A 21,889-nucleotide genomic window follows, 5' to 3' on the forward strand; every position below is an offset into this window, starting at 1 on the left:
AAATGTGATCACAAAGAATTTCCCTAAATTCGAGGATATTTCTTTAAATAGTTTTCTAAGATTAGTAGTATGGTAAGAATTATGAACACGTAAATTACCTTTTTTCTAAGGTTAATAATGAGGTGGGAAGCCGGGCGGTGGTGGCGCACGCCTTTAATCCCAGCACTCGGGAGGCAGAGCCAGGCGGATCTCTGTGAGTTCGAGGCCAGCCTGGGCTACCAAGTGAGTTCCAGGAAAGGTGCAAAGCTACACGGAGAAACCCTGTCTCAAAAAACAAAAAAAAAACTAATGAGGTGGGATTCACTGATCACTATCAATATAAATCTGCATCCCAGGAGCCATGATGTCACCTGTGGACATCATGTGTGTGGAAGATAGATAAATAGACAATGTTCTCAACTGGAGGAAGACCCTGTGAGAGTCAGCTTCCTATTCCTGATGCAAAATACCTACAGTAAACAGCTTAAAATAAGCAAAGGTTTATCCTTAGTTCCTGGTTTCGGTCTAAGTCCAGGTGGTGTTATTGCCTCTGGGCCTGTGGTAAGGCCCATCATGGCAGGAAGTGTGACAGAAGAAACGTCTTCTTTCTGCTGGCCAGGAAGCAAAGAGATGAGAGACAGCCAGCATGCTCCCATACTGTGATTCCCTTCCATCAGGCTACACTGATGGAATTTCTACCACCAATAGTGCCACAAGGAGGTGACCACATCTTTTAAATAGCCTTCTGGAGGGTAGGTATGATCCATACCAACAGCCAAAGCTAATGAATGCTGAAATTACTGATAAAAATAACCCCAGGGAATGACTTCTAAAACCCTTTCTGCATTCAGAAGAGCTGTGTCCTCGGCCCTGACCAGCTCAAGCTCTTACTGGCAACTTACTTGAAGGCATCTGTGGCCCAATGATCAAATCTTCAGCCAATTTGGAGATAGGCAAGAACAATAATGATAAATGGCTCAATGAAATCACACAAGAGTCGCCGCTAACTGAACCGATAAGCCAAACCTCGTTAGGTTGAACTTATCAAAATAAAAATGAAGTTCCTTGACCCAGCTCATCTGCTCCTTCCTGAACTGGGATGGGAACCTGGAACGGGAGAAAATGCCAAGAGATGCTTCGGCCCGGATCAGGAACAGAATAAGTACACAACATGACTCAGTGTCAACTTCTTCACTATGCACTGACACTTTCATCGCTGCAGGAGGCTCCGTGATAACGTGTGTTCATTGCTGCGATAAGGAGCAATGAAACGAAGGAGATGCTTATTTTACTCCATAGCTGGGAGTCACAAGAGTTACTTCATTCACATCAGCACACAGGAAGTGGAGCACTCAGTCTGAATGAGAAGCAGACAGCACCTTCAAGGTCCACCCCCACCAACCCTCATCAGCTAAATAGATCACTGTCCCGAAAGTTCTACAACCCCCAAAGTAGCATTGCCAGTTGCAGACCACAACTTCAAAATCAGGAGTCGTTCAAACCCTAATGAACATCAGTAGCTACTACGTATTCAAGTTGCAGACAACTGAAAAACAGGATCATACCCCCATTCTGTGCCTGTTTCAGCTCTAGAGAAGGTGCGAGTGCCTAACATCTTGGTATCACTACAAAAAAGGAGAGAAGTGTCAATTGTGTGCTTTGTTTCAATATGTTCATAATCTGGCCTTCCGTGGGCTCCCCATTCTGGCTTTCTAGAACTGTCTCCTTGTATAGTTAGCTGTTCGTAAGCAATAGGTTCTTAAGGGCTGCTATTATTCGGTGTTAACTGTGCACCTATGGCTTACCTGGGCACTTACAGATGAGCCCCAGCAGTGTGTATCCAGCAGAGTAGGTGTTATCCCTATCTTATTTCTGTCCTTGTAGACGCTCAAAGGATCTAGAGGTGTACAGTCAAAGAGTCAGGGCTCAAATGCCTTCTGTGCTTGCTCATTTTTGTTAATTTGGCACAAACCTAGACATATCAGGGAAGAGGGGATCTCATCTGGGGACTGTCTCCCTCAGACTGGCTTGTAGGCAAATCTGTGAGGAATTTCCTTGATTAATGGTTGATGTGGGAGGGCCTAGCTCATTGTGTCAACCCGGGGCAGGTGGTCCTAAGTTATATAAGAAAGCAGGCTGAACAAGCCAGAGTGAGCAAGCCAGTAAGTATTGGTGAAATTATTAAGGCCACTCCACGTAGTTAAAAGGGAGATTTAGTTAATGGCATAACTTACAAATGAAGGGATAGGTAGGTTGCAGGTTCTGTGAAAGACGCAGGGAAGTCCGGCAGTGTTCTCTGGAGAACTCTCCTCTGTCTACCTCTAGTGTCCCCGGTCCAAGAAGGAAGAGAGCACAGCGCATTCAATCTCGGGTCTTCAGGGCCCTCCCTTGGCCCCGCCTTGTAGGCATGACAGTTGCCGAAGTCTCAATGGGGGTTGGAACTTCCAGACCAAAGCTGGAATGCCTACCCACTACAAGTAAGCAATGCTCTTCCATGGCTTCTGCATCAGTTCCTGCCTCCAGGTTCCTGCTTTGAGTTCCTGCCCAGCCCTCCCTTCATAATGATCTGTGATTGGGAAGTGCAAGCCAAATAAAACTCTTTCCTCCCAGGTTGCTGTTGGATGCAGTGTTTTATCACAGCAATTAAAAAAAAAAAAAAAAAAAAAAAAGACCAGAACACCTTTTATCTCCTCTGGGAAGTCATATGATTATCTTCAACATACTTTGGCTGTCTCAGAATAGAAGCCCCCATTCCAACCCTACCAAGATTGCCAAAAAATCTTAACTTTGGCACACTTTCATGGACACTTTTCACACTTTATCTTGGTGTTGAGTGATCGTAGCTTCACCTGATCACCGAGAATCACCTGAAGCACGCCTGTGGTAGAAGCAACCAAGATTCCCTAAGACATTTCCATGACAGCTTCAATCTTCAGCATTCTGAAGGCCATTACATCCTGGGACTGCCACTCTTTTTCACCATGGTCATTTCTGAACCAAAGCCCTCCCTTCCTGCATCTCCCCATTCCCCTCAACCTAAATGACTCATATGGAAGAATAAATTTCCAATTAAAATGCTTTTAAATACCCTCAACCCATACCTAAAGTGGGTGTAACACCTCAGTGGCACTGATTTAACAGAGTTGCACAGGAAATAACATGATAACAAACAGTCACATTTGCTACTGAGATCCCACTAAGGAAGTAATTAAAGATTTTTTAAGACTTTTCTAGGGCTGGAGAGATGGCTCAGAGGTTGAGAGCACTGACTACTCTTCCAGAGGACCTGGGGTTCAATTCCAGCACCCACATGGCAGCTCACAACTGCCTGTAACTCCAAGATCTGACACCCTCACACAGATATACATGTAGGCAAAACACCAATGCATATAAAATAAAAATAAATTATTTTTTTTAATTGGGAGGTAGAGCCAGGTGGATCTCTGTGAGTTCAAGACCAGTCTGGTATACAGAACAAGTTCCAGGAAGCCAGGGCTGTTACACAGAGAAACCCTATCTCAAAAAAACAAACAAATAAAGATCTTTCTATCATGGTAGTGATACAGATTGCTTATCCACAGAGAGTACATTCAAACACACAGGCATCACACACAGGCATCTCACATGGAAGACCGACCACAGCTAATGCTGACGGTATTCCAGGTAGACAGAGCAAAGCCAGACTCTCACATCTCCAACCCTGTGAGGTTTCATTTTGCCCAAGTGACCTTGCTTAAACCCACATGTCAAGCACTTAGGCAGATCGGAACCCCTAATAGGGCTATTGTTGTGAACCGGCACATGAAAGGCCTTGGCAGCTGGAGCCAAGGTGCCTCACAGACTCCATGGAGACGAGGTGGAGGGGCAGCATGGCTCAGTGGAAAGGTACTCACACCATGCAGACATGGTATCCATGTAGAAAGTTTTATTATTAAAGGGGGAGGGGAGAAGGAATAGAGAGACGAGGGAGAGAGAGAGAAAGAGAGAAAACAGAGGTGTGCACTACCTCATGATGAGGGAGGAAAGAAGTAACTAAAGAAGGGGGATTCCTCTTAAAGGGGGTTTTACATAAGATGACATCAGGACACTGGGTGAGTCTCTGGGGGGGCAGTTCAGAGTGCTAACAGCTTTCATTTATGCATTCCAACAACTTTTTATTGAGAAGCTACTGTGTATCAAATTTGACTCTAGGCACTAGAGGCAGGGCATGAAAAACAGATAAACATATGTAGCAAGAATCTTAAAAGTTCTTATTAATAAGATCAAACCTGAGGCCAGTTATTGGGGTGAATACTGGAAGATCAGAGAGACAGAACAAGCCACAGCTAACCTCACCTGGCCAATTTCTCAGCTGATCTTGTTTCCTCAGACTGGAAGCCTCTGTGTCCTCATCCAGAATGAATCTCAGCTGAACTGTGCTGCTCAAAACCTAAAAGCTTAACCAGCCAAATGCTTCTAGTTTCTGGTCCTCATGCCTTATATACCTTTCTGCCTTCTACCATTGCTCCCTGGGATTAAAGGCTCGCTTTCTGGGATTAAAGGCGTGAGTCACCATGCTTGGCTGTATCCTTGAAGAGATGGATTTCTGTCTCTGGAATGCTAGGATTAAAGGTGTGTGCTACCACTGCCTATCCTAAGTATCTAGTGGCTTTTCTGTTCTCTGACCCCAGATAAGTTTATTAGGGTACACAATATTTTGGGGAACACAATACCACCACAAACATAAGCCCTTTCCTCATGAGGTTTACACTCTACATGTGTGAGCAGGCTTCTCGCTCTACAGCCCCTCTATCCTACTGGCTGCTGCACCCTTTCTTTGCCTTGGTGGGAAATATCACATCTTCTTTCCTCAGTCCCCATCAATACAACTGGGGGGGGGGGGGGGCGTGTGTCACAGACTTTCCTAGGAGATAAAAGCTCTCAGAGGGAGGTCACAACATAATGAAATGTGTAAGCGAGTTTTGCAACTCTGGGGGAAAGGTATCCTGACTGTTTGGGGAGTCAGGCAACACCTTGAGCTGCTAGAATAGCTCTGTTCTAGAGGGGAAGGGTATCCCAGATACCTCGAGATGCTAGGACAGCTCTGACAGCTGGAGCTGCAAAGGGACAGCTCAGCCTTGGAGGAAAAGGTATCCCGGATACCTCAAGCTGCTAGGACAGCTCTGACAGCTGGAGCTGCAATGGGACAGCTCAGCCCTGGAGGGGAAGGTATTCTGACTGCTCAGGAGAGTCAGGGCTGGAGCTGTTAGGACAGCTCAGCAGGGAAAGGCATCCTGAGTGTTCAGGAGTCAGGCTATACCTGGTGTGGGTCGGGGATGGTCTCCCCCACAGGACATAGTAATCCTGCTCCTCTTCTGGAGAGCTGCTACAACCCCCACATAAGGGGGCTTCCCTGCAGAGCTCTACTTCTCCGGTCTGAGATGTTGCTTCTTTTACTTCACTCTGCTAAAGGGGAAACCCTTGTGGAAATGTAGCAATCTCCTCTGGCTCCAGAGAAAAGCGTTACTTTTTCTACTCCCCCTTGCTCAGCCCCCTAAGGGATGTCTCAGCAAGGGTTTTTTCTGCTCAGCACTAGGGGATGTCTTAGCAAGGTTCTTCCGTTCAGCTCCATCTTGCTCAGTCCACTAGGGGATATCTCAGCAAGGTTCTCCTGTTCAGCTCTGCTTGGCTCAGCCCCACTAAGGGAACGTCTCTGCAAGGTTTTTTCTGCTCAGTCCACTAAGTCCACTATGTCTTAGCAAGGTTCTTCTTCTCTGCGCCAGCAAATGAAGATCTTCACTCGTAAAACTCTTTTGAAAAAGAGATTTATTTCGGAAGGAGGAGTCCAGGAGAGTGGCTGCCTCTATCAGGATGGGAAAGAACAGCCCACAACTGACCATGCAGGGTGATTTATATAGGGTATCTTGGGGATGGAGTTTCTCCAGGGAGAAGATTTTCTGTCCAGGGATTGGTTAGCTTTTTTCTGCCTAGGGATTGGTTAGTTGTGTGGGTTAGGGGCAGAGATACTCCTGATTTCAGAAGCAAACTGTGTTTCTTTCACTGGCCTTTCTTAGCTTTTTGACTCTAATTCTAAGGCCAGAGCATATTTCTTTCACTGGCTTTGATTCTAGGGACAAAGAGTGTTTCTTTGGCACTGGTTTCAGAGTCAGGGCATGTTTCTTTGGTTCTGGTTTTGGGATAAAGTGTTTCTTTCTCTGGCTCAAGTCCCAGATCTAGGCTGTGTTTCACTGGTTCTGGGCTCCAGGGTCAGGGTGGGTTTCTTTAGCCAGCCCCTTTCCCTACATAATGTAAATAACATTTAGCAGAATGGTGGCAGTAGATTCTCCTCTACAGCTTATGACCTGTTTAGCCACAGGTTCTTGGGTCCATTAATAGTGCCTGGTATGGGTTTCAACTTGTGGAGTGGGCCTTAAATCCAACCAGAGAGTGGTTGGTTACTTCCAAACCATTCATATCATTATGCCTGTAGGTTAGTGCCTCTGTCTGCCCTTATCAGAGAAGCTTTTTGTCAAAGTTAGATGGCATTTAACACAGAGACCCACAACTGGTCAAGATGCAGACAATAAGAGACTGCAGAGTGCTTAGCCCCCAGTGGGACATCTATATTGAAACAGGACAAGGCAGTGCAGAGTTTCCTCCATCTTGTTTTCTTGCTGAGGCCATTTCAGGTTTAACTAGAATTGGATCTCCTTAATGGAAAATTACCCAACTCTATTCTAGAAAACCAAGGTCAAGATGTCCCAGCTAACTTATCTTAGCTTCTGCTAAACTGCCTGCTTGTGCAAAACTCTTCCTCCAGCTAACTGCTTATCTCGGCTTCAGCTAAACTGCTTGCTTGCACAAAATCTCCCCTCCCACCACCTACCATCCCTACCATCACCAGAGCAAGATACCAGAATGTGATTTGGGTTTTTTGTTTGTTTGTTTGTTTTTGTGGGTTTTGTTGTTTTTTGTTTGGTTGGTTGGGGTTGGTTGGTTTTGTGTGTGTGTGGTTTTTTTTTTTTTTCCGGGGGGGGGGGGGGGGCCTTTAAAAGCCCTTAACTCTAAACTCAGGGTGTTACACTTAGGTCCCAAATACCTGAGTATAGTCCCAACCAGCTAGAATAAAGATTTTCAATTGGCTATAAACTGTGCCTAAATAGTCATCTCTGTGGGTTCCCCATAACAATATCATACTGCCTCCTCCCAAGACTCAAGGATCATTGTAGAAGAGGAGTCAAAATACTATAAAAGCCAGAGCAGGTAGGTGACTACAGTCGTTTGTTTGTTTGTTTTTAAGCACATCAGGGCTCATACAGCACTTGTGACAACATGAACAAGTTCAAGCCAGACAAAATCCCAGTGTAGAGAGGGGAGGTAGATGAAGTCCCAGCCCTAGCTAAAGAGGTATTGACTATTGGTAGCTGATGGGAAGAGTTGAGGGAAAGAGAGGTGAATATGATTGAACTATACTATTTAAAATTCTCAAAACACTAATGAAAAACTGAGGAAAATGTGACAACTTAAAGTAGAATTTATGTTCAACATATCTGATCAGAAGCCACCACCCATTGTCACTGGTGGACAGACTCTGTTCTTCCTTGGCTGCTTGCCATCTCCCCTAAGAACTCTCCCTCTCTGCATTACCCACCCCTCCCCACTTCTCTTCCTAGTCCTTATCAGCCTCTGACTTTCAATTTACTTTTACTTTTCTCAGTTCACCTCCCCTTCTGGACTATGTGCTGGTGGATGGAAAGAGAGAGGCTTCACCTTTTCCATCCACATTTTAAAACAAAGACGTATTTTTAAAACAAAAAGCCACCATGCCTGCATGAGTCCTACCACTCTGCTCCAGCGTGAAAGCAGCTGCGGTCTGTTCCAGTCTCAGTAGGGTTTTTGTTTTTCTCTCGCCAAATTCAGCCAGCATTTGCAGAAAACAATATGCAGAATGAATTACTAAAGACCACCTTTAAGGTGGGATTTAAACTCTCACAGACATGGAAAACGTTGTTAAAGACTGGACTTGACTCAGGCCCTTGAAACCTCAAAGCCCACCCCCAGTGATGTACTCTTCCAACAAGGCTATTGGTACCCCACGAAGATCACACCTCCTATTCCTTCTATGTAGTACCACTTCCTGATGACCAAGCATTCAAATATATGAGACCATGGGGGCCATTCTCCTTCAAACCACCACATGTACAGTTCCTATCTGTCTTAGTTAAAGTTACTATTGCTGCAGTGAAACACCATGATCAAAAATAACTTAGGGAGGAAAGGGTTTATTTCACTAGCATTTCCATATAACAGTTCATCATTGAAAGCAATGAGGGTAGGAGCTCAAACAGGATAGGAACCTGGAGGCAGAGGCCATGGAGGAATGTTACTTAATGTTTTGCTCTTCATGGCTTTCTCAGCCTGCTTTCTTAATTGAACCCAGAACAAGCCCAGGGATGCCCCACCCACAATGGGCTGGGTCCTCTCCCATCAATCATTGATCAAGAAGATGTGCTGAAATTTTGTACAATTAGGTAATATCTAGTTCAGAAATTTCACTTGGCAGGATAGTTCCTTAGATATCTGTTAAAGGATTTTATAACAATATTTACCATGGCAACACAACTATAACAATACAAAGGTCCATTGTGAGAGTGACTGTGAACCCTGTACATTCATACAATGCGAAACACTGTGAAGCTGTACTAAAGAATGTAGTAGGTTGGGATGGGGAACTATAAAAGTATAAAAGAACTTCCTCTGCAAGCAGGAGAACATGAGTTCAAATCCCCAGCAGTCCACATAAAAGAATGTCTACAACCCCAGTGTTTATCAGATCCCAAGGACTCACTGACCAGCCAGTCTAGCTGGAAGGATGAGTTTCTGGTTCAGTGAAAGACCCTTCCTCTAGAGAAAGGCCACAGAGGAAGACACTGATTCTCATGCATATCCCCACCCACCCACACACACAAAAAAATGAAGTAGGTTATTGTTAAATTTATGGATATATTAGTAAGTGTGACAGACCAATGATCCTATTTGGATTTTTTTTTTTTTTTTTACGTAAAAAGTGCTTTTGAATCTTATCATCCAAGAAGGTTAACTTTATGTCCCTAGAAATAGATATTTATATCTACATTGAATTCCTAGTCTACAAAGTGGCAAAAACTTAACTGCTTAGATGTCCATTTCCCCAGAGCTATTTTTAAGTACTAGGGTGTAGAAATTGGGAAGGCATCCAGAGACAAGTACATCTATCCACAGTGGCTTGCATCTATCCCCTAGAATGTGATCTATCCACAATGGCATCCATGGGTCACCCTTCTTCCATCTGGCCTTCCTGATCATTTCACCAAGAATTGATACTTAATGGAAACCCAAAAATACCACCAATATGACAGTTTAACCAACTGTTAAAATAGTGAAATATTGTTGTTGGAATTCATCCCCCAGCTACATGACCGCGCATGCGCTGGCAAAACAATTAGTCATTCCAGGGCCTTATGTCCTATGTAATCTGTGCGCTGCATGATCACATAATTTGCATGCAGCGTGATCACACAGTATATGCGCATGCGTGGCCTAGCTCCATAAGCCCATATGTGCATGTCCTGGGGAATCCATAAAGCGAGTCACAGACTCCTCCCCCTTCTTCTTCCCCCTTCTTCTTCCTCTCTCAAATAGGCCTGAGCACAGCTTCTCCTGTGCCCTCCCCACCCTCCACCCCCCACCCCCGCCTTCTCCTAATAAACCCTCATAGTGGGTTTTGTTGTGCCTTGTAGCTTTCCTCACATGGTAAATAGCGCTTCTTAATGAATAACATTGGGCCGCCGCATAAAACCAACAACTGTGTCAGAAATATGATCAATTGGTAAAGGTACTTATTGTACAAGCCTGGTAATCTGAATTTGATCCCCAAAACCTATGTAAAGGTCAAAGGGGAGAACCAACTCCACAAAGTCTTCCTCTGACCTACACACATATACACATAGATAGATATATAGATAGATAGATAGATAGATAGATAGATAGATGATAAATTATTCTATACTAGTTGATAGAATCTATCCCAAAGACTACTCCACTTTCTAGATTTGCCCACCTCAGCTCTCTTTCCTGTGGTCCTCCTACACCTTCCCCACAAACCAACAACCACTGCTAGGCACAAGAGTTTGTAAGACCTGCTCAGTGACAAAGCCATCATGTTAGATTAGCGGGGGTCTGTGTGATACCAGTTACTGTGTAGAACTCAAATATTCATTCCATCCAAACATCACTAAAATAACCCATTGGGCTGGGAATACAACTCAGTGGTAAAGCACGTGCCTAGAATGTCCCGGATTCAATCCCAGCACCACAAAATAAACACACTGGTAAGGAAAAGCTGAGCTCATGACTTCCTGCAGTGTGGAGAGTACTACTGTGGTAGTGAGACAACAGTATCTTAGAGTGGGAGGCAAAGTTAGGCATTTATGGGGCTTGGGTTTAGGATAGAATGTAAGCCTTCCTATTAGAGAGCAGTTTGATTAATATTAGGTGAAGATTATGAAATAATAATTAAGAATTTGTGTACTTGGTAAAGAATTTTTAAGACAAGGGTTTTAAAGTCTTAGAGATGTAAACCAAATTCAGGAACATATAAAAAAAAAATCCACCAAAGTAAGATGCCTTGGAATAAACCTGACAAAGAATGTGAAACACCTCTACAAAACACTGAAGAAAGAAATTTAATAGACACTAGAAAATGGAAAGCTTACTCATGATCATGAACTAGAAGAATCAATATTATAAAACTAACAATTCTACCAAAAACAGTCTATAGATTTATGCAATCCTAATGAAGTTCCAGTGACATCCTTCGTAGAAATAGAAGAAACAGCTGGGTGGTGGTGGTGCACATCTTTAATCTCAGCACTCAGGAGGCAGAGACAGGTGGATCTGAGTTCAAGGCCAGTCTGGTCTACAAAGCGAGTTCCAGGACAGTCAGGGATACACAGAGAAACCTTGTCTCAAAAACAAACAAACAAGCAAAAAGAATTTTAAAAAATAGGGAAAGCAATCTTAAAATTCATATGAAAGCAAAAATAAATAAATAAACAAACAAGCAGATAGCTAAAGCAACCCTGAGCAAAAACAAATACTACTGGAATCACCATTCCTGATTTCAAGTTACACTAAAGAGGCAGAATAATAAAAACAGCCTGGTACTAGCACACAAACAGACACATAGATCAATGGAATAGAAGAGAGGACCCAGACACAAGGCAGAAAACCATAGCCACCTGATATTTGACAAAGACGCCAAAAATACACATTGGAGAAAAGATAGCATCTTCAACAAACAGTGCTGGGGAGATGGAATGTCTCCATGCAGGAGAATGAAACTAGATGCACCCTACACAAAAGTCAGCTCCAAATGGATCAAGGGCCCCGCCATAAGACCTAAAACTGAAAGACTAGATCACCGGTTCTCAACCTGTGGGGCAAGATTCCAAGAGTTCTCAAAATCGGGGGAAATATATTTACATTACAATTCATAACAGTAGCAAAATTACAGTGATGAAGGAGCAAGAAAAATAATTTTATGGCTGGGGGTCCCCACAACATGAAGAACCCTATTAAGGGTTGCAACGTTGGGAAGGTTGAGAACCACTGCACTAGAGGAAAACATAGAGTGTACTTGAAGATATAAGCATAGGCCAGTGATGCTCTCAACCCTGGTCAGAGAGGCTTCTCTTTGCAGCGGGCAGCAGTGCCAAGTACTCAGTGACTATCGGGTGTTCAGCCTTAAATGGGACATTTAGGTCAGCCTTGGGTGTCACTCTTTGGGAACTGTCCACCTTGTGTTTTCAAACAGGGTCCCTCGCTGACCTGGAGCTCATCCATTAGGCTAGCACAGCTAAGCAGTGAGCCTCAAGGATCCATCTGTCTTTATCCCTGGGCTGGGGCTGCAAGCATGTGCCACCGTACCAAGCGATAGGCAAACCAATCTATTACCCTCCGACAGGGCCAGCAGGTTTGGTCACTGAGTCAAGAGACTATAATGAGCAATTGTTGGATAAATATCAAGAAGCTGAATTGAAGCATTGAGGACCTGTCTAGGTCTCTCAAGTAAAAAACAAAAACATGAAATAAGCACTCTTAAGATGAGTAAGCAAGCCACGACCAGCTAATGTGTAGGATAATAGGAAAGCGGATTGGCTTTCCATGACTTTATTAGAACATGTGGTGGCAGAGAAATTTCAGGAAAAAAATTAGAAATACATTACATGTGGTAGCAGTGAGGCCCAGGAATCTTCTAATTATTTCTCATTGCTAGATTTGCAAAGTTTTAAAATAGTTGATACTCTGTCAAAAACAAGAAATTTAACCACCTTTGAAAAAACTAGATCCTATCACAAAGCAAAATGACAATTTCTGTTTGGAAATCATGTGCCTTTCTCACCTAAAGCAGTAAATCGATAGAATGGTTTGTTTTAGAATGCACCTTTAGAAAGTGACGAAGGGATTGTCACCTATGTACTGCATGAGAACGGAACCACAAGTCCTTGCTGAGACTCATGAGCTGTTCAAGAGTGTTTCAATAAAGCCCTGGCGCCTAACCAATCAGTGTGTTCTCGACTTTCTCAGAAGGCAAATAAGGATTGACTATTTTGAATCTGAAAGGGATGCTAATGAAAGAAGCACACACATCTACAATTGTAAAATAATATGAGTACTGTCATTTCTCTTCAGATCAGATAGTAATCAATAAGTAATAAAATTCCGGTGGCACCAAAGATGAAACTGGGCTTGAATTTGCTACCACAAGCATTGCACAATAAATAGTCTGAGTGGCCATACATCCAACTGTATTGCTTGCCTCGTGCTAGAAAGAGCAAACAAACCCTAATGAATGGGGGGGTCACGTGACGGGAGGTGGTTGCTGAATTAGTAGTGCGGCCTGCACTCCAGATCAGCACACTGAGTCAACCTAACATCTCCAAGAAGGCGGAGTCGGAGCTGAGAGTGACAGAATAAATACAGGGACGGGTACAATGAGAAAAAGTCAATATTACATTAATGCTTCAAAAGAGGTTCAGGGCAAGCCACGGCGCTGTGTCTTACCTCATTTCCACCAGATGCCTGAGGGAGAAGCCACAGAAAGCTAAGATCATTCCTGCTTTTGAAACCCAATCTGCCTGAATGGAAGCTTGAGAACCTTAGATGGCTTGCTCTGGGACACATTTTGTTCATGTGATATGATGCTGGATCGATTACTAATGTCTGAGTGGAGCTCTAACAATGAGCCAGCATCATTTGAGTTTTTCAGGTTATACATCCCATACTTGGTATTGGTACAACAGGTAAGGTGAGGTGAGTGATTATGACTGATGTTGATGGTCAAGTACATTGGGAAATTTAACTCAAATTCTCCAATGGCTGCCCCACATAAAAAGAATGGGTGACCTGTTGTATAATAAAGAATGCCACTGGCCTTTATCTCTGTTTTCCAGCAGGTCATATAAATCCTTAGAATTTCCTGAGCAATAGGGACTTTTATTGTTTCTATTATTGGTGAGCCTCTTGAATCACACTAGAGTTTATGGAAAAACACGAGATGACTCAGGATGAGAGCCAGTCACTCACCAGAAAAATCAACCATGTGATTAATGGTTAGAGATTTGAGTCGGCTTGATCTCAATTTGTGGAGAGCAAATTCAATCACTCATTCAATGGCTGAACCCCTGTAACAAGCTTTAGATATGAGGACTCAGGGGTATGCCCCAGCTGGAGAACATATCAGGTTGCTGGGAGGGTGACACACCTGATTTTACATGAGAGCCTTGTGTTTGGGGCTCTCCCAAGCCTGAACTTATATATCTCTTCATTTGAGTCCTAGATAATCAAAGTGTAAATGTGAGTATAGTATTGTCCTTAATTCTGTGATCCATGCTAAAAAAAAAAAAAAAAAAAAAATCAAACATGAGGAGGTTGAACAACCCTTTGAACTTGTGCCCAGTTGCTCAGAAACATGTGACCTGGAAATGTCCCTGGCAGCTGGTGTCTAAAGTGGGGGCATTGTCGAAGATTGCACCTTTAACATGTGGAATCTGATGCCAACTGAGCCATAGTTTAATTGTGTTGCAGCATAACAGTTACCACTACAATTATAGTTTAATCAAAAATAGCTATCTTTATTTATGGCCCTGGGATACTGAACAAATGTATAGATAGTTTTCAGCTAGTTAGGACATTTTTTTTTAATGCACAAAATACAATGAGTCTTTATTAAGCTCCCAATTTTTTTACTTCAGCACCCTTTAGCTTCTTTCTGGCTTTAGAAAGCTGTTATGTAAGTTTAACTGGAGATTTAGATGGGTCAACCTTAACTTCCATGGTTCAATCCTAATAACCCTGCCTGTCAGTATAACTTATTTCTGGACAGTACTGAACTACTCAATTTGGGCTTAACTTAGACTGAAGACAGCTGCAATTCAGTGTTGAAATGATTTATGATTCATTATTAGTAGAGGATGCCCTAGATATTTCAAGGAAGAGAAAATAGGCAATCTGGCAATTTTATTTGCATAATAAATTCTCTTGTGGGTGCAATATGACAGTAGCATAAGCAAATATAGTTGTGTGTTTCCACAAGGTCAGAAATTTATGAACTAACAAAAAAATTCCTAAGGGTCAGCAACTTCAAAGACAGCAGTTTGTCGTATAATCCCACCTACCTTGGTAATGCAGGTTCTCTTATTCAAATCTTAATCAGTACTGTTAACCCTCGTATCACACATCACACAGTAAATACATCTATCTATCTATATACACATATTTGAGTTCCCAAATAAATACAAATTAAAAAGACTGCAGGGAAGTTGAAGAGGTTTCCAAAGTGGCCTGAGAGCATCTGTAGTGATAAGATAAGGAACCAGGTCAGGACCAGGAGAGATGGGCTGCTGGAGCTGCTGGAGTCAGGATTTGAATTCCAAGCTGCAGAGTTCAGCTGTGAGGTGAAAGTTCAAACAGGGATCAGAAGACAGGAAACAACAGGTTCAGGTCCTGGTCCAGACGGGTGAACAGGAGGATGGACAGGCAGGCTGCATTAATATTAGGGTACCAAGCAGAGCGGAAGCTCCAGGGATAGTCGGGGAGTCCCCTCTTGCAGTGGTTTGAATGAGAATGGCCATTATAGGCTCATAGATTTGAATACCTGGTCATTAGGGAGTGGTACTATTTGAAAGGATTAGGAGGTGTGACCTTGTTGGAAGAAGTGTGTCTCTCCGGAGACAGGCTTTGAGGTTTCCTGTACTCAAGTTACACCCAGTATGGATACAGACTCCTTCTACTACCTGTGGATCAAGATGTGGAGCTCTCAGCTCCTTCTCCAGCATCATGTCCGTCTGTCTGCCACCATGCTCCCTGCCATGATGACCATGGACTAAGCCTCTGAAACTACAAGCAAGGCCCAATTAAATGTTTTCCTTTAAAAGGGTTGCCATAGGGAGGAGGCAGGGGGAGTGGAGGAAGAGAGAACTGGAATCTGGAGGCATCTCTGGGATGAACTAGAACCCTAGAGCAATGGAAACCCCCAGGAATCTATGAGGATGGCCGTAGCTAAGAGTCCTAGCAATGGGGGATATGGAGCCTGAACTGGCCATCTCCAAGGAAAAACTTCCAGTGGAGAGATTGGGACACCAACTCAACCACAAATCCATTGACCTACAATTTGTCCTGCCCACAAGATGTGCTGGGGTAAAGATGGCACAGAAATTGTGGGAGTGGCCAACTAATGACAGGCCCAGCTGGAAGCCCATACCCTGAGAGGGAGCTCACCCCTGAGGGCCAGGACCCCAAAGACCTAGGATAGAGCCGAACACACCAGGCAAAAAAAAAAAAAAAAGTTAATGAAATGATTCCTAGTAATATTCAATGATTCTTATAGATGGATGCCTAGCCCAGCTGTCACCAGAGAGGCTTCACTCAGCAACTGATGGAAACATATGCAGAGACCCGTGGCCAAACATTAGGCAGAGCTTGGAGAACCCTGTGGAAAGGGGGAAGGAAAGATTGTAGGAGTCAGTGGGGTCAAGGGCACCACAAGAAAACCCATAGAATCAGCTAACTGGGCTCATCAGGGCTCACAGAGACTAAACCCACAACCAGGAAGCCCGCATGGGACCAACCTAGGCCCTCTGCACACATGTGACAGTTGTGTAACCTAGTCTTGTGAGACTTCCTAACAGTGAGAGCAGGAGATGTCTCTGATTATGATGCCTGCTCTGGGGACCTGTTCCTCCTACTGGAGTGCCTCATCCAGCCATCATAGGCTGGTTGATATCCATGGGAGGCCTGCCTGTATCTGAGGAGAAACAGTGGAGGAGAAGTGGGTGGGGGAGTAAAGAGGAGGTGGGGGAGGAATTGGGAAGAGGTGAAGGAGGGGAAATTTTGGTTGAGAGTGTAAAAACAAAAAAAATAAATAAATAAAACAAAAAAGAGTTGCTGTGGTCATGGTGTCTCTTTACAGCAATAGAACAGTGACAAAAACACTTCTGCTTGCCAGTGCTTGAGACACACACCAATAAACTTGTAAGGTGGCTCCTTCTCTATTCCCAAGTATAAGTCATTTATCAGTCTGTTCTGGATGGGTGTTGTCCTGGCTAGTTTTTATTTTATAGTTTTAACTTGATGCAAACTGGAGCCTCCCAGCAAGAGACAACTTCAACTGAAGAAATGCCTCCATCAGATTAACCTGTTACCATGTCTGTGAGGGGCTGTCTTGATTGATAATTGATACGAGCAGATCCAGTCCACCATAGGTGGCACCATCCCTCGGCAGGTGGCCTGGGCTGTATAAGGAAGCTGGCAGAGAGGAAGACAGAGTGAAGCAGCATTCATCTGTGGTTTCTGCTTCAGGGTTTCTGTCCTGACCTCCCTCAATGATAGACTGTGACCTGGAAGTATAATCCAAATAAACTCTTTCCTCCTGGCATTACTTTTGGTCAGACACAACAGCAGAAAAAAACGAACTGAAGCCAGGAGTGTCTGACAGAGGCTGCAGTTTCTGGATCCATTAGGGGCTGGAGCTGTCCTTCCTCCTCAAAATGGAGTCCAACATTGCTTGTAAACGACAGTTTCATAGTATACAGAGTAACTTAGAGTAGGCCACAGCCTGAGCTTAATAATCTTTGTGATTAATTTAGTGGATAGAGTGTCCCATAGGAGAAAGAATATTCTTGATGAAAGATCCAAGAGTGATAGATAAGGACAGTGTCTTAGTCACTGTTCTATTGCTGTGAAGAGACACTATGACCAAGGCAACTCTTTTAAAAGAAAACATTTGATTGTGGGCTGGCTTACAGTTTCAGAGGTTAGTCCATTATTATCATGGCAAGGAGCATGGCAGCAGACAGGCAGACATGGCGCTGGAGAAGTAGCTGGGAGTTCTACATCCTGATGGAGAGACAAAGAAACTGGGTCTGGAATGGGCTTTTGAAACCTCAAAGCCCACCCCCAGTGACACACTTCTTCCTAATCCTTCTAATCCTTTCAAATAGTGCCAATTCCTGGTGATTAAGCATTCAAACATATGAACCTATGGGAGCCATCCCTGGGGAATGTCTGAGAATTTCTACCGAAGCCCACCATCTGAAGCTTGTTGGCCTAGGGACAGTGGTAGTGTAGATGGTTGGGTATCAATCATGACTCATACTGTGATGCCTGGATTTAGAGACAGTTTTCCTTGTGAGGTGAAAGGTGAAACAGAAGGTTAAGCTGTTCATTTTGACCATCACTAACCATGCTCTTCACTTTCTTCATTAACTTGGACAACAGTTTCTTCAATGTCTTTTCTATTTATAGACACAATAAGTGCCTTCATTGAGAGAGTACCTCTCTCAGTAGTTAAATGATTGGAATGCGTGCATCTGATTGTTCTGTTGCAAAACCATCTGTAGACAAAATTCTAAACAGTCTTAGTAAATAAGAAACATAGAGCCAAATACAGAGGTGAATAGCCAAAGAGATCAGAGAGTCACGACTACCTTATCTTACCACCTCGCCATCACTTCCCCAGAGTTTTTTCCTGTCTGACTTGCCTTTATATTGCCTTTCTGTTCTTCCTTCTCATTGGCTCTAAACCCAACCACATGACTTCCTCATCACTACCTGTCTTTACAGACCTCCAGGTCTCTGTGGTTGGTACTGGGATTAAAGGTTCGTGTCACCACGCTTGGCTGTGTCCTTGAACACATAGAGACTCTGCCTGCCATGTGATCAGATTAAGGGCATGTGCCACCACCGCCTGAACTCTGCTTATGGCTCACTTTGACCTCTGATCTCCAGGCAAACTTTATTTATTAACATACAAATAAAATCACATTTCAGCACAAATAAAATATCACCATAACCATCTGTATAGCCCGAGTCTTAGTCTGTTTTTATTCTTTTTCCACATGCTCAGCAATGTGTCAGAGATCCAGAACAAGGATGCTTCTTGAGGAGGCAGAGGCAAGGAGCTCTCTGGGAAATCAAGGCCAGCCTGGTCTACATAGCAAGTTTCAGGCCAGCTAGAGCCACATAGTGAGATCTTATCTCAAAAACAAAAAGGCTTTTGGTCCTCCAAATATTACGAACCTATATCTCTAGAGTAGTTGTGTATATCTCCATGTGTTACAAGAAAAATCAGATTGCCTAAATGCTTGACAGCCAGTATTTAGAAGGTAAAAGTTGGTAAGAAGGAATCGATTGTATTCAAAGGCTATCAATTCTGAAAAGATGGAGGAGTTTCTTCTCTAAGCTCCTTGTTGGGAGTGCTCAGAGACGTAGAGGTGTTCTATACTCTGGCCCTGGAATAGCCTCTGACAGAGATGGGACTGGGAGCCTAATCCAGGATCTGGAAGTGCATGCTCATGTGTCAGGACACTAACTCCAATCCCTCCCTCTACAGGAAGCCCAGAGGCACGTCAACAACAAGCCCCTGGCTTCTCCAGACCTCTGTGATTACACATCACTGTTCCTTCTCTCTACCCCAGTCCCTGGGAACTGTCTCTCCCATCCTCTTGAGATACATACTCAAGCACTGGAATAAAACTTTCTGCAAACTCATTTCAGAAAAGCTCCCCAGTCCTCTTTTGTGTAGAAACATGGCCCCGATACAAACTGGAATATGGGAAATTTTAGCTAACACAAAGAGGCATAAACTGTAATGTTATTTTACAGCTAGACAGGAGAAAGGGTCTAAGATCCCATACATTCAGATGTTCATGGAGCTAAGAGATAAATGAGAGATGTCTAAGGTCCAAACAACAGGAAACTGCCTGGGAGTTCCACAGAACAAGAAAGACAGCTCAAATTCAGGCTCTTTGCTCCATCCTTACAAGACACCTGCTCCTTCCTATGTCCTAAGCACCACATCCTGACAAGTTTTATGTCCATTTGACACAAGCTAGAGTCATTTTAGAAAATGGAACCTCATGAAAAAAATGCCCCCATCAGATTGGCCTGAGGGCACACCCATGGTGCCTTTTCTTGATTGAAAATGAACCACATCGCTGTAGGAGGGTCCTGCTCATGTGGGCAGTGCCACGCCTGGGATGGTGGCCCTGAGTGCTGTAACAAGCTGAGCCAGCCACGAGGAGGAAGCCAGGAAGCAGTGTTCCTCCCTGGTCTCTGCTCCAGTTCCTGCCTCCACATACTTGTCTTGACTTCCCCAGATGATGGACCAAAAGCCTGTAAGATGAAATAAGTCCTTTCCTCCCCAAGCTGATTTTGGTCATGGTGTTTTATCACAGCAAAGGAATCCTAACTAAGATGTCCAAGAAGCCTTCTGCCAATGACCTCTCCCCTCCACAACCCCTCCCCCCTTATGCCTTTTTCTATCTAGTGCTCTCTGGAGAGAGGGGGCACTCCTTCATGGGGAAAAAAAAAAAAACCTGAGAGTTCATTCCCTTGTCATGTGGTCCAGGCTGGCCACAATCTCATCCTAATCCTACCTCAGACTCTTCAGTCACATCTGGCACATTTCCCCTTCTCGATGAGAGATTTGAGATACATTATAGAAATATTTGCCTACAAAATTCTTAAAGGGATTTTGTTACATGATTCTGACGTCTGAGTGTACACAAAGGACTTCTCGGTCATATGTCCACACTGCTGAAATGCAGATGAGACATCCCATATCCGGGATGCTGGACAAGTGTAGGCATATCAATAGCAAGTCGTTAACCCAGTTTTCTAATGGAGCAACAGCATTTCCTGAGGCTAATCCCAACTGCAACTATCAGGTCAGTCAATAAGGACAATCAATGGAAACATAGGTACCAATTATGATTCAGTGTTGCAGGGAGAAATGAAACAATATGTTACCAAAGCAGCAAATTTTGCAAAGACTGGCAATGACCCAATGAGGTGGAGAAAAACTCTGTGTTTCTCGGTGAGCAGCTAAGTAAGGTTTTCTGAAAATTTAAGAATGTAGACCTGGGAATGCCTGAGAGGGGAATTATTCCCACCACTGTAGTGGCTATCTGTTCTGTCTATGACCTTGAAGCACTGCCCCTGGAGATGCAGCAGGTAACTGCCCTAAATACCTGTCCCTGGGGCATGGCTCAGGGCTACCCTTAAGACCTGAGACGCATGTAGGCCGGCTCTCTTCACTCCCTCATGGGACTTGGATGCTAGGACAGTCTCCAGGTGGAAGAACAGCGTGGGATCGTGCCTCACCTTTTCCAGGACCCTGTGACAATTCCTCTGTTCTGTCTTGTGACAGCCACTTATAAAATAATCACTCAGAGGCTTACATTAATTACAAACTGTATGGCCGATGACTTCAGCTTCTGGCTAGCTAACTCTTTCATCTTAGATGAACCCATTCCTATTAATCTATGTGTTGCCACATGGCCGTGGCATTACCGGTCTGCTGGCATCTTGTTGCTCCTTCAGCAGCGGCTGGCATCTATCTCGACTCTGCCCGTCTTCTCTCTGTATCTCTGCTTGGATTTCCCACCTGGCTGTAAGCTCTCTTGCCATAGGCCAAAACAGCTTTATTTGTTATCCAATGGTAGCCACACATGTTCACAACATACAGAAAGATATCCCACAGCACACTACTCAACTCACGACCTAACCAGCCTCTGACATTCAAATAAAGCTATAAAACAGTGGCTATATGGGCCCCCGGAGTCCTCACCTCGGGATACTCAATAATAGAGAAATAAAGCAAGAGGGGAAAGAAGGATGAGGGAGAGACCCGGGCAGGAAGCACAGTGCATCCACCTGACAGGCACTGCTTTCGCTGACCTCCAAAATCTGCTCACACTCTTCCCGGACAAGAGGTTCTAGCCTGAACTCTGGTTGAAATTGCTAAGTTCCTGTATTGTGACAGACAGTTCACTCCCTTTGACCACCTCCAAGATTTCCTCCTAGCCCTCGCTTTATTGCTCTGAGACCTATCATGTGGGTCTCCATCCATCCATCTCAACAATTCCCTAGGGATAGTACTTGGACAATACAGAGACTAGAAAAGCCCCAGGCACAACGTGACTCCCACTGCAGCGGTTCTCTGGACTCTCAGGGCCTTAGACCTTCTCACGGCTAGTGACGGAAGCACCTGCCTTCACTAGAAGGAATAGGGCGACTTTGAAACGACTGCGGTAATGTCATCCTGTTCTGGTTCAACTTTGTGTTTGCTTAGACAGTTCTCAGCCCCTCTACCACCTTCCCCACAACAGTCACGTCTGCTTTGGCAACACATGTGACATTTCCACGGCCCAGACATATTAACCAAAATAATTGGCAAGTTGTGTCGAAAATAATGACTATGCTCCGCCAGATGTGAACGTTTCAAGGTTACTCTGACCTCCACCTAACTCTGATATATCTTAGCGATTTTTGCTTTCAAATCTGTATCCCTGAATTTAGACACCAAGAGACTTTTCAAAGGCTCAAGCCC

This window comes from Peromyscus californicus, unplaced genomic scaffold (genome assembly GCF_007827085.1).
Source record: "Peromyscus californicus insignis strain IS unplaced genomic scaffold, ASM782708v3 Scaffold_12__1_contigs__length_115047231, whole genome shotgun sequence".
NCBI classification, from domain to species: domain Eukaryota; kingdom Metazoa; phylum Chordata; class Mammalia; order Rodentia; family Cricetidae; genus Peromyscus; species Peromyscus californicus.